At 40.6% G+C, this 16516-nt stretch overlaps 1 long non-coding RNA gene across 1 annotated transcript; it reads right to left on the reverse strand.

Annotated features, from left to right (window-relative positions):
- Positions 1-2865: 2865 nt before the first annotated feature.
- LOC127568531 (uncharacterized) lies at positions 2866-15031 on the reverse strand. The gene is made up of 3 exons (XR_007956021.1): positions 14947-15031; positions 9828-10004; positions 2866-2991 (listed from the first exon to the last, which is right to left on the reverse strand). It is a non-coding gene; the product is annotated as an uncharacterized LOC127568531 (long non-coding RNA).
- Positions 15032-16516: the final 1485 nt, after the last annotated feature.

Here is a 16516-nt window from a genome sequence, read left to right on the forward strand (position 1 = left end):
GTGGGTTGAAAGGACTCCACTTGTGTGGTAATGATTCTATAATAAACATCACAGGTCTTGCTCAACCAGCTCTTTGGTATACAGCTGGTAGTTCTGCTGCATCCTTGTTTGAGCAATGGCAGACCTACCGGACGCCTCAGGATTTTGCAGCCTAGTTCTGTTAAAGACTCCTGATATTCCTTCTACCCCACGGAGTACTGAGGCAGCTCATAGCAGATTCTGGCAATAAATGTGCTTTATATTGCCAATGCTTCTCAGATACTGTGCACGAGTCAAAGCTGGGTCTCCAATTACTGATGGATTACGCAGCAGGAGCTTTCTTTGAATGGGCAAAGATGCCCAGTTCTAGGAGATTAATTGAAGATAGTCACACATGATTTGGGCAGTCACAATGTCTGCACTACAACATTCCCAGCACACATCTGTTTGGAAAATTGAGCCGAACTGTGAGCTGCACTCAATGTCACCTCAGCTGAAATTCATACTTGGTGTAGTGCTCTGTTAGCGGATGTTGAATAGTTTCATTTAGGCCAAACTTTGGAAGTGAAATACAATGCACAATTATAATTATATACATCCACAAGTTGTGTGGATTATACAAGGGCAAATTTCTACACTGTTGTGTCATACACACAAAGAATAAACCATGTAACAGTAAACTTGGTCCCATGTAGAAATCCTATGCATTGGTATGACATTGATCAAAGAAACAGGTACTATAATCAGAGAGGTGGCTTGTGGCTCAGTTACATTTCTGCCTTTAAGTCAGAAGGCTGTGAGTCTAAATCCCTCTTCAGAGACTTGTGTCTTAAGATCGAAGCAGACAATCCAATGGGATACTGATGAAGTGATGATTTAGAACATGGAACCTAGAACGTTACAGCACAGTACAGGTCCTTTGGCCCACAATATTGTGCCGACATTTTATCCTGCTCTAAGATCTATCTAACCCTTCCCTCCCACATAGCCTTCCATTTTTCTATCATTCACGTTGCTATCCAAGAATCTCTTAAATGTCCCTAATGTATCTGCCTCCACCACCTCTGCCAGCAGTGCGTTCCACGCACCCACCACTCTCTGTGTAAATAACTTGCCTCTGACATCCCCACTATACTTTCCTCCAATCACTTTAAGATTATGCCTCCTTGTGTGAGCCATTTTCACCCTGGTAAAAAGTCTCTGACTGTCCACTCGATCTATGCCTCTTATCATCTTGTACACCTCTACCAAGTCACCTCTTATACTCCTTTGCTCCAAAGACAAGAGCTCTAGTTTGCTTAATCTATCCTCATAAGACACAGTCTCTAATCCAGGCAGTATCCTGGTATATATCCTCTACACCCTCTCTCAAGCTTCCACATCCTTCCTATAATGAGGCAACCAGCACTGAACACAATACTCCAAATGTGGTCTAACCAGAGTTTTATAGAGCTGCAACATGACCTCGTGGCTCTTGAACTCAATACCCTGACTAATGAAGGCCAACACACCTTCTCAACACGCCTCCTTAACAACCCTATCAACCTGCGCAGCAACGTTGAGGGATCTATAGATGTGGACCCCAAGATCCCTCTGTTCTCCCACACTGCCAAGAGTCCTGCCATTAACCTCATATTCTGCCTTCAAATTCAATCTCCTGAAGTGTATCACTTCACACTTTTCTGGGTTGAATTCCATCTGCCACTTCTCAGCCCAGCTCTGCATCCTATCAATGTCCTTTTGTAACCTACAGCAACCTTCTACACTTTCCACAACACCACCAACCTTCATGTCATCTGCAAATTTACTAGCCCACCCTTCCACATCTTCATCCAAGTCATTTATAAAAATCACAAAGAGCAGGGGTCCCAGAACAGATCCCTGCAGAACACCACTGGTCACCAACTTCCAGTCAGAATACTCTCCGTCTACAACTACCCTCTGTCTTCCATGGGTGAGCCAATTCTGAATCTACACAGCAAAGTTTCCTTGGATCCCATGCCTTCTGACTTTGTGAGGAACCTTATCAAATGCCTTATTGAAATCCATGTACCCCACGTCCACTGCTCTACCTTCATCAATGTGCTTTGTCACATCCTCAAAGAATTCAATCAGGCTTGTGAGGCATGACCTGTCCATCACAAAGCCCTGCTGACTGTCCCTAATCAGCCTATGCTTCTCCAAATGCCCATAAATCCTGTCTCTAAGAATCTTCTCCAGTAATTTGCCCACCACTGAAGTAAGACTCACTGGCCTGTAATTCCCAGGATTATCCCTACTCCCTTTCTTGAACAAAGGAACAACATTTGCCACCTTCCAATCATTTGGCACTACTCCTGTGGTCAGTGAGTACACAAAGATCATTGCCAAAGGCATAGCAATCTCTTCCTTCGCTTCCTGTAATAACCTTGGATATATCCCATCCAGTCTTGGTGACTTACCTATCCTAATGTTTTTCAGAAGTTTCAGCACATCCTCTTATGAGCACACGCACAGAGACTCACCTCTTTTCAAAGCTCCCACTCTAAATTTGATCATTTAGTTGATTTTGGTACTATTCACCAGATGACCAGAAAATAGTTTGTTATTCATTCTGATAATAGTTTTTTTTATCATTTAACTGTAGTGCACCTCTTAACTATTTGTTTGCATACTTCCTTTATTCAGTTCTCTACAACTCTTTTCAAATGTAAAATTTATCTTAAAGTTAAAGACAATCACTGCACAGATTCCTGTGTGGTTTCTGTGGTTAAGGTAGATTCATGTGTGACACATTTTGTGGCTTTAATTGTTGAAGTAACTGGGGTGTACAGCTGTTGCCTCTATCTTTACATACTAAATAGTGATTCGTCGTCCTAATAAACATAACCACTGTGCACCTACCCTGCACTTAAAATGTCAGTCACAGGATTCTCAGCCATCCGCTAAATCACCTACTGCATTAGAAGGCTCACACATTGAATATACACAGTAGAAAATCCTTTTCGTTCTGTTCTTGAGATCCATGTAAATCTGTTTAAAAAGGAACAAACACTGTTTTAACATTGTGCACCTATGGCAGTAACATATGAGACAGCCGTTTGATAGGGACATGCTGCATTGTAATGTTACTTCCAATAATACAGAAAACTCCAAGATTTGAAGGTTTCACTGCATTAAAACCAATCAGCTTAGACTGGATCGTTCATATAAACTAGCAGCACAGGTTTAGTTCTAGTGGAACCATTGCTTTGTACAGTCACATTGTTGCAAACTTGGAAATGAAGAGTTTAAAATCATGAGTGGATATGCATATTTCAAACAAAATCTTAGTGAGAACGTGTACATTTTAAGCTGCTTTAAGCTTGTGATTTTCTAAATACAGAGACTACTCCCAGTAGTTTCTGAAGTGTGAGTTGTGCAAATTTCTATAGATTTATGGTGGAGAGCATCCTGACTGTTTGCATCACAGCCTGGTATGGAGGCTCCAATGCACAGGATTGCAAGAGGCTGCAGAAGGATGTAGACTCAGCCAGCTCCATCATGGGCACAACCCTCCCCACCATCGAGGACAACTTCAAGAGGCTGTGCCTCAAGAAGGCGGCATCCATCACTAAGGACCCTCAGCATCTGGGACATGCCCTCTTCTCCTTACTACCATCGGGGAGGAGGTACAGGAGCTTGAAGACCCACACTCAGCGATTTAGGAACAGCTTCTTCCCCTCTGCCATCAGATTTCTGAACAGTCCATGAACCCATGAACACTACCCCGTTATTCCTTTTTGTTGGCACTATTTATTTATTTTGTGATTTATAGTAATTTTATGTCTTTACACTGTACCACTGCCGCAAAACAACAAATTTCACAACATATAAGTCAGTGATAATAGACCTGATTCTGATTCTGAAATATATCAAATTCCACTCAGCTTCAGCTTTAACACTGAAACTCATTAAAACACAGAGTGAACTGACAAACTTGGTTAAAAAAGTAGTCAATTGACATGAGATGGCAGGTACTTAAGGAAAATACAGAAGCGATACATTCCAGTGAGAAAAAGTCAAAGGGGAGGGCCTGTTGTTGAGCTAAAAAGTTAAAGGGAGTATCAAACTTAAAGAAAAAGCCTATAATTGCGTAATCGGTTGCAGGTCAGAAGATCAGACAGAATATAAAAATAAATGCAAAGAGTGACAGAATAATTAATAAAGGGAAAAGTAGAGTGTGATTCAAAACTAGCTTGAAATGTGAAAACAGATAAGAGTTTCTTTAGATATTTTTAAAAATAGTCAACGAAGTAAACATTGGTCCTGCAGAAAATTAGTCTGGGGTAATTAAGGAGATGGCAAATGAATTAAACAGGTATTTTTGCATCAGTCTTCACTATAGAGGATACAAGTAACATCCTAGATATATCAATAAATTGGCTAGTGGAAGGTAGGGGGAGGAACTCATAAAAAGTGCAATCCCCAGGGAAGTGGTACAAAGTACCATTTGGAGCTGTAGGCAGACAAATTTCAAGTTCTGATAGGACTTCACCCTTGGGTCTTAAAAGAAGTGACCAGTAAAATAGTTGATGTGATGTTTTTAATTTTCCATAATTTTATTTGGGGAAAGTTTCACCAGATTGGAAAGTAGCAAATATAACAATATTATTCAAAAAGGAAAGGAGACAGGAAGCAGGAAACTGCGGGCCAGTTATCTTAACAGATGTCATAAGGAAAATGTTAGAAGGTATTATCGAAAACATTACAACACTTAGAAAAATGCAAGGTAATCAGACAAAATCAACATGGTTTTGCAAAAGGGAAACCATATTTGACTAAATTTTTGGAGCTCCAGCAGAACTATGCTGGATGATTACCTCAATACTTTCATTTCCATTGGATGTTAAGAAGCATTGGTCAAATGGGCTTGATGATATAGACTAAGAATGATATGAAAACCAACTGAGAAAGAGTATCGCTAATTATCTTTGCAACATTGCCTCAGTAGTTGATCTATCATATGGTTTCTTTTATTTACTGACCAAATGAAAAATCATGAGTTATAATACATTGTCTACCCCTCTGCAGCACACTGCAATGGAGAACCAATGCGATGCATTCAGATCCATCTAAAATCAAAAGAATGGTGAAAGTGAACAAAAGTATGGTGCAGTGCATGAATGTTTTCATTAATTGTTTTTGTCAAAAGGTTTGGGCATCATCGATTAGTGTATGAATAGTATACCAAGGAATATTACTTGAGGTAGCTGTGGTGGTAAAATCTTAAAAGTATAAAACACTCAGTAGGTCAGGCAGCAACTATGGAAAGAGCAACAGAGTTGATGCTTCAGGTTGCTGATGATACTTGTAGAATTCAGTTTATTTTTAAGCCTTTCTTAGCCATGAAAACATGAACAAAGGAGTACAAGCCTTTTGGCCTGTCAATAGCTGCCCAATTTAGTAAACAGATACACAACTATTACTAGCCTTACAACTATATGGTTGACTCTTAACTGCTCTCTGAAATGACTGAGCAAGCCATTCAATTGTATCATAACTGCCACGTTAAAACAGAAGAAGGATCCCCCTCCAGCCTCTACTACCAAGAAGGACAATAGCAGCAGGTACAGCAGCACATAATCACCACCATTTTCCTCCTTCCTCCAACCCATTAAAATCATACGCCAAACCATCTGGGAAATATATCACTGTTCCTTCTATGTCATTGGATCTATCTTGAGGTGCAAGTCCATAGCTCGCTGAAAGTGGTAACACAAATAGATAGGGTGATTAAGAAGGCATGTGGCATAATTCAGGGCATTGATCATAAAATGTGGGAAGTCATGCTGCAGTTGTATAAAACTTTATTTAGGTCACTTTAATAGGCCAAGGATTGGCAAATGGCATTCAGTCCAGCAGTGTTGCACTTTGGGAAGTCAAACCAGGGTGGGATTTATACAGACAATGGTAGCATCCAGGTGAGTGTTGCAGAACAGAGAGACCTAGGAGTACAAGTGCATAGCTCGCTAAAAGTGGCGTCAAAGGTAGACAGTTTAGACATGCTGGCTTTCCTCAGGCAGAGCATTGAGTACATGAGTTGGGACATTATGTTACAGTTGTACAGGATATTGGTGAGGCAACACTTGGAGTATTGTGCACAGTTTTGGTCACCCTATTGAAGGAAGGACATTATAAAGCTGGAAAGAGTGCAAAAAAGATTTACAAGAATGTTGCTAGGACTCGAGGTCCTGAGTTACAGGGAGAGTTGGGCCGGCTAGGACTGTATTCCTTCGAGCATAGGAGACTGAGGTGTGCAAAATCATGAGGGGCATAGGTAGGATAAATACACACAGTCTTTTTCCCCACGAAGGGGAACCATAAACTAGAGCACATAGGTTTAAGGTGGGAGGGGAAAGATTTAAAAGCACCATGAAGGGCGACTTCTTCACACAGACGGCGGTGTACATGTGTGGAAAAAGCTGCCAGAGAAAGTGGTTGAGGCAGGTATTATAACGACATTTAAAACACATTTGGATAAGTATATGGATAGAAAAGATTAAGAGAGATATGCGCCCAACAGGGACAAATGGGAGTAGTTTTGATGAGCATCTTGGTTGGCATGGATGAGTTGGGCTGAAGGGCCTGTTTCTTTGTTGTATTATTCGAAGACTATGACACAAATGGAGTATTGTGTGCAGTTCTGGTCACCACATTATAGGAAGGATATGGAAGCTTTGGAGAGGGTGCAAAAGAGGTTATATTGCCTGGATTGGTGAGTATTAGCTATAAGCAGAGGTTGGACAAACTTGGATTGTTTTCACTGGAGCGTCAGAGGCTGAGGCATGACCTGATAGAAATATATAAAATTATGAGAGGCATAGGTAATCAGGGCTTTTTTTACCCAGGGTTGAAACATCAAATACTCATAAATATAGGTTTAAGGTGAAAGGGGGAAAGTTTAAAGGAGATTTGGGTGCCAAGTTTTTTAAACAGAGAGTGGTAGGTGCCTGGAACATGCTACCAGGGGAGATGGTGAAGCAAATATGATAGCAATGTTTAGGATACTTTTAGACAAACACATGAAAAGACAGGGAATAGAGGGATACAGAATATGTGCAGGCAGATGGGATTAGTTAGATTGGCATCATGGTCAGCGCAGACATGGTGGACTGATGGGCCTGTTCCTATGTTGTACTGGTCTATATTCAACATATTCTGGAACTCCCTGACTATCAGCACTGTGCGAGTATCTCCACCAGAAGGTCTACATCAGTTCAAGCAGGCGGCTCATCGCCACCTTCTCAAGGGCAATTAATGATGGGCAATAAATTGTGGCCTGGTCTGTGACACCCACCACCCATGAGTAGATAATATTATTCTTAAAAAATTGTACTTATTCCTTGGCAAGAAAAATATCTCATGAAACTGCCTTATGGCCACTTCATGAGACATCATGGGAGTTGCCCTTCTTGTCCTTAAATCATAAATTGTTCCATAATTAAATCCATAATGGAAAAAGCAGTGTGTAGACTATAAAAGATTAGTTTTATCCATTGGGCCTGTCCCATTGGTAACAGACTTCACATTTTGTTATCTTCCTGAACTTAAAGATACTTTTCTATTCCAATCCTTCCTGGGTAATCTAGTCCACATAAACATTGCCCTCTGTCTATTCATACTTCTTTGCTCTAAGTTTGACCTAATGACCTGAAGAACTTGGTTAATATCCAACATTTTTACAGGGATCCAATTTATCTATTGCATGTTAAAAATATCAATAAGATTCCTTTTTAACTGTCTTCTTCCAATGTAAATATTCCTAGAGTCTGTAGCCTTCCCCCATAAATCTAGTGCTCCTTTTATATCAGGTGTGAATGGGGTGGTTGTACTTCCAGTTCCTAGAGCACAGGACATGGGTTGCTGTCAGCTACCTCACTGTAAATACACTGGCCGCACTGTGGCCAATGTCCAGGGACACCTGGTTATGAAAGCAGCTCTACATGTTTAGCTTTGTACTCTCTCCAAGGTACAATGTTTTCTCCTCAGGCCCAGTGCCAAGCTCTGTGCACAATGTTCAAAGTGAGAGAAGGCCAGTGATTTATATAAAGCAGCCCTCACTTTATAAAATCGTGAAAAAAGCAATTTACTACACAGAAAGAGGCTATTCAGCCCATTGCATCCATTCTGGGCAATTCCTAGTCCCACATCCCAGTCAGTCCATAGCCTTGCAGGTTATTGCAATTCTGGGAACTTCTTAAACATTCTGAGGATTTTCTGTCTCCATCACCCTTCAAGGCAGCGAGGTCCTGATCCCCAGCATTGGGTGATTTTTTTTTCTTTACCTCAGCTCCTCTCTAATTCATCCACCCATGACTTAAATCAATATCCCCAATTATTGTCCTCTCTATGAATGGAAATGAATCTTTCCTTCTCACCCTGACTGATAAGTTTATTAAATCTTTCCCTAATCTTCACTGTTCCACATTTTGAACATCTTAAGTCGAGTCTGTTGCCAGGTGCACAAATACAGTGAGGTACAAGTGCAATGAAAAGCTTTCTTTCAGCAGCATCACAGGCACGTAGATTCAGACAACAAACAAAACGTAATTTATACATAAATTGTACAAGACAGTGAAGAAAAAGACTGTAAAACAAGACATTAGTGCAAAAACACAATTAGAAACAAGTCCATGGTAGCGCAAGAAGTGCTTTATTCTTTAAATTTCATGACCTCCTAAGATTCTGGAAGGCTCAGAGATATGAATCATAGCATGGAGGCAGTCCTTTGGGGAATTTTAAAGGAAAGAAAAGATAGAGAAGCAGGAGGAGGTATAAACTGAAGTGAAATTTAGGAAGTAAAGGCATAATAGCTGGATTTTTAGCTCTGTTAGTGTAGAACGAGTACGAGCAAGGAAGAGTTCAGAGGTTGGAAAGCAGAGGATTTCGGCTGAGATGTATAATGGAGAATATTCAATACATAGGGTCTTGTCATCTTAGAAAAATAACAATGTACTGAGGATTTTGAGATTAATTTGGTGATGCAAAACTAGATTGTGAAGTTTGTAGACACAAGGATAAGGACTCTGTGTGGAAGAAAATGGAGTGATTGTATTTTTGCATCAATTGATTTCTTTTGGAGGTTGGAAAGCTAATGTGGACAACACTGGAAAAGTTAATGTGGGAGTAATAAAGATGGGAAAATGGGCATCAGCATTGCAGAGGCTGAGGTCGGCCCATGGGTTGGGAATACTGTGGAAATGAATGGAAGTGGTTTCAATCATTAATATAGGAGATATATTGTTGAAAGGTCATCGCAGTATCAAAGCAAACAAGTCATTGAGCATTGCTTGGTTCAGGTAGACTATGCCACCAGTAAATAGAAAGCAACAGCCAAGCAACACCAAGAAAGGATACAGATAAAGGAGGACATCTCAGATGCTCTGGAGTGGAAGGCCTCATCTCGAGAACAGACGCAGTGGAGACGGAGAAGCTGAGAATAGGAGTGGTGACCGTACAAGAGATTCCGTAAAAAGACACCATCTCAGATGTCCTGGAGTGGAAGCATCATGGTTCCATTTTTATTAACATCTATCAATAGGAAATTTCACCTCATTCAGGACCTTGCAGAAAGTTGAATATAGCAGGAGCAAAAGCATTGAAGTTAGTGGTGATGGCAAGTTTGGGATGTGAATCTAGATTTATTTAAAACAAAATAAAGAATAATAAGCAGCTGACCAGAAAGACTGATGGCTGCAGCTCCATTACACCTCTGTAATTGCCTTTTAACTCTTTATAAGTAATATCATCCTCTGATTGCATTGGAAGACCACTTGATAGAAAAAGATTGCACTAATCTATTTGACGGAAACGCTGGGAGAGCCTACCTGAAGATTTGTCCATTAAGAGAAGCGTCTATGTACAGTGGAATATTATTCCATTCCTTGGTTGCTTCAAAACAAATACTGGACATTCTAATTCCGATTTCATCAGAGGCAAATGGCAGATCAGGCTTGTGAATAATCTTAAGCATTGCAGCACAAATACCAGCAGGCTTCAGAAATCTGAAATGAGATACGATGGGGCAGAGCTCTAATAACATTTATAAAATAAAGATAACCTTTGAACTGTCTGGAAGACAGGAGATGATTCTCCTTAATAATGCTGCAGTGAAGAGGATTCTAGTTCCCATGACACAAGAAATGACATGACCGATTGCGCTAGCATAAGATGGGATCAAAATCACTTGCTTACAGACGGGCTGTATGTAAGGGATGGACCTGCATTGGCATTCAAGCAAGCACCGATATATGCCTCATGAGATCAGAGCTGTTTGAAAGGTGCTTTTCAAGAAAAGACCATATTTCTATAAATGTGTGTCTGCCTGAAGCAAAAATGTATGGTATTCTCAAATAATGCACATGGAGTTTGAACAGAATGAAACAAAATAAGCTGTACAAATCTAATAAAGGGACTTTCATTTATACAATACAATACCTTTCATGACCTCAGAATATCCAGAATTACTTTACAGCCATTGAAGTACTTTTCAAGTCCAGCCACTGATGTACAGTGAAAATCATGCTAATATTTATTGTGAATGTGATCAAGACCAGGCAATCTGCCATAGAGGTAGTAGTTGACTGACCACCTCACAAATAACTCAATGCCCCCCACCCCCTAACAGCAAACTCCTGTCCCCTCTGTGGAAGACACTGCAGTGTCCACTTTAGCCTCATCAGTGACCTCAGAACCCACCAAACCAGAGTAAAAGTAATCTTTCTCAATCCTGAGGGGCCGCTTAAGAAGAAGTGAAGATCAGGTGAAGGAGAAATATAGGTGAGGATACTGGGGAGAACTCGCCCACTCTCCTTTACCATTGTGACATGGTAGTATTTACAGTCACCTGACAAAGACAAAGGATTAGTCTAAAATTTCATTTGATTATGGCACCTCCTACAGCACTCCCTCAGTAACTCCCCCGTGGATATATCCTTCGGAATTACAAAACCACTATGTGTTTAATGCCTGTGACCAAAGTTGAACTCTGGCCCCAGTGATCCAGTGCTTCGAGTCTTGGGATCCAAGAACAGTAACTGCAATGGTTCCTTATTTTCTCCAAAATAAAAAGATCATTCAGCCCAAGGAGTCTACGCTGACTCACAGAGTAATCCCATTTCCACTGGTATTCCCTGTAGCCTATTCACTCCACATTCCCATCAACTTTCCCCAGATTCTACCACTCACCTAAACACCAGTGGCAATTTATTACAGCCAATTAACCTACCGGCATGCACGTCTTCGGAATGTGGTAGGAAACCAGAGGAAACCCACATGGCCATAGGGAGGACATGCAAACCCCACGCAGACAGCACCGGAAGTCAGGATTGAACCTGGGTCACTAGAGCTATGGCACTGTGCCGCCGGCCATATGTAATCAACTTCTTGTCTCAGACACATTGCCAAAGTATAAGACCAAATTTTCGCTGTATGGAGTGGACAATTTAGAACCACAGAAGCTCATGACGTGAAGGGAGGCCACATGGCTTAATACACCTGTTCAGGCTACAAGAGTTAAAAACTCATGCTTATTTCATTCAATATCCTTTTCATTTTTTATTCTTTTTCATGAACTTGTCACTTCTCCTATAAAACTTACCGTGAATCTACGTCAATAATTTCATGAGATAGGACATCCCACGCCCTGATAGTCTTCTGCCTCAGTCAAGTCCCATAGTATCTTCCTTCATTCTTCTGCTGTGGTGATCCCACACATTCGCCCTCCAGTCACTATATCACCAGCTAGTGGAAAACACTTCTCTTCCTCAGTTTAACATTTCAAAAGCAACAGCTCTGGCCTCCTTCAATGTCATATTCACAGTGATATTCATTGTTGGCTCTCAGTGAGAAGCCATCGCTATGAAATGTGAAGTGTGAAGTCACAAGATTGGATGAATCTTACAGAGACAAGAAATTATTGGTTTCTTTTTTTTGAGAGTCACTTGAGCCAGCAATTCTTTTCTAGTTCCAAATGTTGTAATTGTGAGATAATCGCAATGAGGAGCTGGTATTGTGAAATGTGAGATAATGGCCGAGCAGAATGACAGAACTAAGAAGCTAGAGCCAATGAGAATGGAAATATAGCATCAATCACCGCTAGCAGCATTTGAGAGATGCACGTTAAGGTCTTGAAGGCATCTTGTGGTGGTATGTAGCTACCGATTGTAAATCTGGGCTGATGAATCCTTTCACAAAAGGGAAAACCATTTGCTCTTTGCACTTATATTTTATGGAGACACAAAAGACATTGCAGATGCAGTGACCTGAAGCAAAAAACAAAACTGCTGGGGGAGCTCAGCAGGTCAGACAGCATCTGACCTACTGGGTTCCTCTGGCAGTTTTTTTTTACGCTAATCTTTTACTCCTGATTGGTATTCCTAAAGAATCAGAAAGTTGAGAGTTGGGTGACTGGAGAGCATCCAGGAACCAGGCTACCTGGCTCGAGGCTCAATGGGAATCAATGACACAGGTCGGATGGGGATGCAAAGAATCATGTATCCTTGGGCTTGGATGAGGCAAGCTCAGTAGTTCATAGTTTGGTAATGGGAACTCTGTCTTCACTTGGGTGCTGTGAGGTAGACATTCTCGGGATGAAGCACTGTTCTCAGAGAGTGTGTATCTACACAGGAACTGGAGAAATGTGCCACAGAGAAGGACAGAGCAATCTGAGGAGATGTGACTCAGGTTCAGGAGATCTCAGGGATGCAGAGTTGGTGAATTTGACTGGAAGAGGAAAGGGAAATGTAAATAAAAAATTGAGCTGCTGGAGGAATTCAGTGGGTCAGGCACCACCTGTGGAGGCAAAGGGATGGTCAATGTTTTGGGTCGAGACCCTGCATCAGGAGTGAGAGTGAAGAGGGGACATGGCCCATATAAAGAGTTGAGGGAGAGGGGTGAGTCAGGAGCTGGCAAACCAGCTGAAGAAGGGTTGGATGGGCAGATCAGGAGGGGAAGAGAAGAATGGGGATAACGACAGAGGCTGGGCGATGATTAGTTGAGACAACAAAGGGCTACAGACTATGGAATCTGATAAGAAAGGAAGGCGATGAGTGGAAAATAAGGGGGGGGGATGATGGGCAGACGGGAATAGTGGGAGAAGGGGATAGAGGATCCAGTGGGTTGAGTATGTGGGTGATAGGCTGAGCTTTGCATGGGGGCGAAATTTTAAAATTTGGACAGACAGGGGATCCTGCAAGTTGTACAGATGCAAGCACATGTCCTGATCAGTGTTCTGGACAATAGCATGAGATTCATATATTATGGCAAGGTTCAGGGTGAGTTGAGTATGAAAAGCATTATAAGTCCTCAGGCTTGTGTTGGGCTCAGAGGGGGCTTTAGTTGGGTTTTAATTTTATACCCAAGCAGATCCTTAACTGTCACTCCTCTGTGTGGCAATAGCCCTGAAGGGCCTGCTTCAAGTAGCTGGTCACCACCCCTTTGAAGACTGGCAGAAATCTCTCTCATGCCTTGGCTTGAGCTGGGATGAGGGAATATCTGTAAAGAGGCAGGAATACTGCAGAAAATGGCATGGAAAGTGCATCACAAAACCAAGACATTCAGTTATGTTCTGACGATGTTTATGCCCCACACAAGCTTTCTTCAACTCTGCATCATCTAACCCCCTCTGCAGTTTCTCTTCCTCATCAATTTCAGATGCAAGTTGTTGTTGCCTCCTGCCAAATAGTGGCAGCCTACGATATAGCGACACTTGCTGCACTATACAGAAAGAAGCTAATGGGAAAGGAAAGAGCTCGCCAATGTAATATAAGTGCACAAATATCTTTTGTGCTCACCAAGCAAAATATTTACTTGTGTGATAAGACTTTAGGAAAGCCTTATTTTGATGACCAGTCATTGAAGTCCTACTGAGGTATTGCAGGGCAATTTTAAAAGGAGAGGTTAATTCTTGCTTGGTTGCAGCCAAGGATGACACACCTGCAACATGAGTGGAGCGTCACTTCATTCACACAGCTTGTAATGATCTGTTTGTTTTTGAAGGTTTATTAGTGCCTGCTATCCTTCTGCTTTCGAGCAGTGGGTAATAAAGGCAGGTGCAGACAGGCAGGGTATAGGCTGCATTTGACCTTTAAGGCTTTTGTTTCATGACATGTTATATTACTATACCATTCAAGGCACATTGACTTACTGTCTTAACCACTTTTAACCTCTGCTCTCCCTGTGTGTAACGCGAGTATCGGCACATTTATCTTGCACTGTGTCAGTCCCGTTTTCTGAAAAGCAGCTCCGTGCCATTTGGTCATGTAAGATACCAATTGTTCATTGCACTTTACAACATAGCAACAGATTTGCATTGTGCAGTAGAATGAAGAATGCAGTGGGAGGCTAAAAAAAGGTAACGCTGAAAACTAAATGGATTCAAATTATACAGTTGGCACTACTGGAAATTGGCCAATCAATGAAATTTGGAAGTAGAGGATAACAAATTTCTCTATAGTTCCCAGACTGCAGATTCTCAGTCTTTCTTTCCTGCCACAATCTTCAAGACTTTGAAGCCCAGCTTTGCTTGATCTCTGTTCTCCCTGCTCCAGGAGCTTTCCCTTTCTTTATGCTTTTTGAATTTAAGAAGAAAGGTTAATGAAAAAGAGAAAATAATAAACAAATGTGATCGAGTGAGAGCTATATCCCTGCTATCTGCTGCTCGACTTATTTCTGGCAGTTTCACATACGATTTCACAAATTTATTTCAGTTTTTTGACTTTGCTGGTTATCTCCACTTTGATTTGTGTTGATTAAATGCATAAAAGGAGAACCATTATCATAACAATTAACTAACAATTATTTAGAAGCAATTGGAATTTGATTAATATGCTAAGGATCTCTTGTATTTTATCCATTTACATGGATAGCTTTATAAAAAGTCTCTCAGTTTTGTTCTTAATTATCATTCAATTTAGTCAAGAATGTCACATTATACCAAATACCTACCAACAGATATTGCTAGGCTGTTAATGAGTGGGATTGCAGTTTTTTTCTGTCCTCTTCGCTGCATCTCTTCTTCCCAGTATACTAATAGTCCTGAAAGTAATGATGACAACGATAATCTAAGATTACCTAAGAAGGATAAGCAGAAGTATCACTTCAATTGAGTTTGCCAGTCACTTGATCTTTACATACCACTAGCAGGAACCTCTTTCAATCACAGCAGTGCAATTCCTTTGAAAAGCTCATATATAAATAAAATGAGAGATGGTGGGTGGGTTCCATCTAGGTCCTTTGAGTGCAGAACATTTTGGAGAGTCTGAAGACATCTGGTGGCAGTTCATGGTCCTGCACTAACGACTTTAAATATTTATTATGCATTGGAAGAAGATTGAGAGTTATCAATGCCATCGTCCATTCTGAAGAAAGCAGTTCCTTTCTAAAAGGAACTAATCAAGGCAACATGAGTGCTTTTGCTTGTCGTCTGCTCCCATTACATCACAAATGGAAAACATTTTCTAATCCCCAGTCTCACTGGAGGCTGGTTAATTTTGTACTTGTGTCCTTTAGTTATGCAGTCACAACTCAAATTAAATACTAATTGCATCTGTGTGATCTGCACCTTTAATTTCAAATCACTAAAGACTTATCTGGGAACACAGAATTACAAATTAGGGAGTATTGAGGATTGTAATCCTGATTAAGGTATTGGAACACTTCATTACAAAATCCTGTAAATCACAACGTGTTATATGTTTGGGCAATAGAAGGTTTGACTTTGAGTTTATTAATGAGGGCATTAAATAGATTAATGCTCAATATTCCCTGCATTACTAGTTTTGTTCAAGAGAATCTCTTTAAACCAATAATGCCATAGAAAAAGAAAAGATTAGACATAGTTAAGTGCTAATGTAATCTTTTTAAAAGCTTCAGTGTGTGTTTCGTATGTCAATTTGGATTTGGAGAAGATAGTGTCTGGGCAGATGCAAGTTGATTTAGATGTGGTTAGGTCTTTTAAGGGTGATGAAGAATATCACAGCTGTAAAGATAAAGCCTGCAAAAAGAACAGCTGCTTAACAGGTCTGTCACACAAAGAACACTTAAAAAGTGCTGTTAAAGCATTTCTTTTCAACTGAACATGAAAACAAAAATAAGACAGCAAGAAGCGTTTCAGCAAGGATATATTTAAAAAAGTACAGGGGAGCAGACATCATTTTTGATTTTTTTTATTTCTTGAAAGATATGGACCTTTTCCAAAATGCTTTGGGAACAGTTTAATACCCAGTAAGAATGGTGCCAAACACCTGGGACATTCTAAGGCTGCTTTAAGGAGAATGCTCCAAACCTAGGAAAGTTGCTGTGAGGCAAAATACTAATTTTAGTCTCTGAACAAGCCAAAGAAGTTCTATTATTTTACATTAGAAAAAAAGACTGTGCGACTTACATTTGAGCTTACCTGCCTTAATGGAAGGAGTTTAGAAAATGCCATCAATATTATTTTCCAACAATAATAGGGTGGAAGGTTTGAAACAATAAAACTTTGAATAAAAGTAGGATGCCTAAGTTTGAAGACTAC

Source organism: Pristis pectinata, chromosome 3, assembly GCF_009764475.1.
Source record: "Pristis pectinata isolate sPriPec2 chromosome 3, sPriPec2.1.pri, whole genome shotgun sequence".
In the NCBI taxonomy this organism is placed as follows: domain Eukaryota; kingdom Metazoa; phylum Chordata; class Chondrichthyes; order Rhinopristiformes; family Pristidae; genus Pristis; species Pristis pectinata.